This window comes from Penaeus japonicus, unplaced genomic scaffold (assembly GCF_977035675.1).
Source record: "Penaeus japonicus unplaced genomic scaffold, GWHDUDI00000001_assembly GWHDUDI00000023, whole genome shotgun sequence".
NCBI lineage: Eukaryota > Metazoa > Arthropoda > Malacostraca > Decapoda > Penaeidae > Penaeus > Penaeus japonicus.
In genome coordinates, this window is record NW_028234425.1 from 10,552,232 (window position 1) to 10,554,731 (window position 2,500).

The window sequence follows — 2,500 nt, forward strand, 5'->3', positions numbered from 1 at the left end:
ATCTTGACACAACTACTGTTCTTATTTGATCAAATACTACTATTTTAAAATGTTGGTAATTTGATATACAAAAAACATGTGTGCAATGTTTATACAGGTATGAGTATGTGTATTTAATCATATCAGCCTTCAATCAATACTTGTTATTTATATTTATTTATTCATTAATAATCTTTATTCGTTTATTATTCATATTTATCTATCTATTCATCTATTCATTTCTGTGTATGTGGTATGTGGTTTGTGTGTGTGGCATGTGGTATGTGGTGTGTGTATGGTATGTGGTATGTGGTGTGTGTGTGTGGTGTGTATGTGGAGTGTGTGTAGTGTATGTGTGGTGCATGTGGTGTGTGTGTGGTGCATGTGGTGTGTGTGTGTGGTGTATGTGGTGTGTGTGTGGTGTATATGTTGTGTGTGTGTGGTGTATATGTTGTGTGTGTGTGGTGTATATGTTGTGTGTGTGTGTGTGTGTGTGTGTGTGTGTGTGTGTGTGTGTGTGTGTGTGTGTGTGTGTGTGTGTGTGTGTGTGTGTGTGTGTGTGTGTGTGTATGTGTGTGTGTAATCATAAAGCATATAAGCACACATGTACTGTATACATATACACATGCAGAAATGCTCATCTTTATACAGTACATGCCCAAATCACACATCATCATGTATAAAGGCATACACATATCCTTACACACATGTGCACCTGTGCACCTATGCACCTACACACCTACACCCACACTGCATAAATTCATGAAACCCCAACACACACTACACATACGCATGCATGCATACATACATACACACACATGTATATACAAACACACACAAATATGTATACAAACACACAGAGGAACTACATGTATATATGCATAAATTTGAGAACCCTTTCACACATAGACATAGACATAGACACAGGCACACACACACAAACATGTATACATAAATCACTCAACAATATGCTGAAGTATGCACACCCACCCTACCACCCTACCACCCTACTGCCCTCACCCACACCCACACCAGCACCAATACTCTCACCCCCACACACTCCCCCTCCCCTCTCTCTCTCTCTTACACACACACACACACACACACACACACACACACACTCTTACTCTCACACAAACACACACACACACACACACATACATACACATACACACACACACACACACACACACACACACACACACACACACACACACATACACATATATACACACACACACACACACACACACATACACACACACACACACACACACACACACACACACACACACACACACACACACACACACACACACACACACACACACACACACACACACACACTCTCTCTCTCTCTCTCATACATGCACGCATGCACACGCACACAGACACAAAGAGACACAAACACACACATACATATATATAATTATATATATATATATATATATATATATATATATATATATATATATATATATATACACATATATATGAAAAAACAAAATATATGTGTGCCTATATGTGGAAGAATATGTGGGTGAGCACATGATATGCATCACTGTAACGTGTGCCCTAACAGCTTTTCATTTTAATTTGTAGGCTTTGGATTACGACTTATATCATGAGAAACTGTAAGAAGAAAAAAGTCTGACATTCTAAATTGTTTAAATCTCAAACAACTACAAACACTTGTCTACTTTCAAAACACTTGAGACCCAAAATTGCTAACCTTTTTACAGGTACACTTAGCAAGAAGGTGACATAACACGTTCACATAATTTTCAAATACATAAAATTGACTATCTGAAGAGTCTGACAGCATGGTAATCCCTTTCTATTCCACCCAAAGGACAAAGAGCAAAACTGAGGGTAACACATGAAGGCATTGTCTTAATATGAAAAATAATATAAACAAGCAAATAATAATGGTAAAAAGACCCAATCAAATGGGAACATTTGCTTTTACATTTTCTGGAGCACTTTGTTACTTTATGACTCTTAGAGAGAGAGAGAGAGAGAAAAAAAAAAAAAATAAATAAATAAAAAAATAAAATCATAAGGAACATTCATCAACTTGGGTCTGTTTGGTATTCCCTTTTTATCTTTAGGACAATTTTGTTATTTCATCCTAATTATTCTGACACACATCCTTCCCATTCTGGATTATTTTTCAACACTTCCCAAGAGCACTCGAGACACAACCTGCAGAGTCAACTGTGCATAAAGGCTAATGGATAATGAAGGGATCTTTATAAACATTGTCTCTATGAAGGTGCTCCATTCTCAACATATTAACAATTCTTATATAACAGTACAACAGTGCAATTAAGTGATTTTTCACTGATTTTGTACTGCTGTTTGTAAAAGTTGACTTTGCAGTCCTCACTTACAAACACATTGCACACACGCACACAATTGAACACTTATGTCATGACCTGAGTTATTAGTATATACAAAGACCTCTGGTTCCTATTGTTATGATCACTTCAGCATTTCAGCAACCCAGCTACTGTAAGCC

The 2,500-nt window shown here is 37.0% G+C and overlaps 1 protein-coding gene across 3 annotated transcripts in view; it reads right to left on the bottom strand.

Moving 5' to 3' along the window:
* LPCAT (lysophosphatidylcholine acyltransferase) overlaps positions 1–2,500 on the bottom strand; it is a 74,455-nt gene that overhangs the window by 10,716 nt on the left and 61,239 nt on the right. The window lies entirely within an intron of this gene.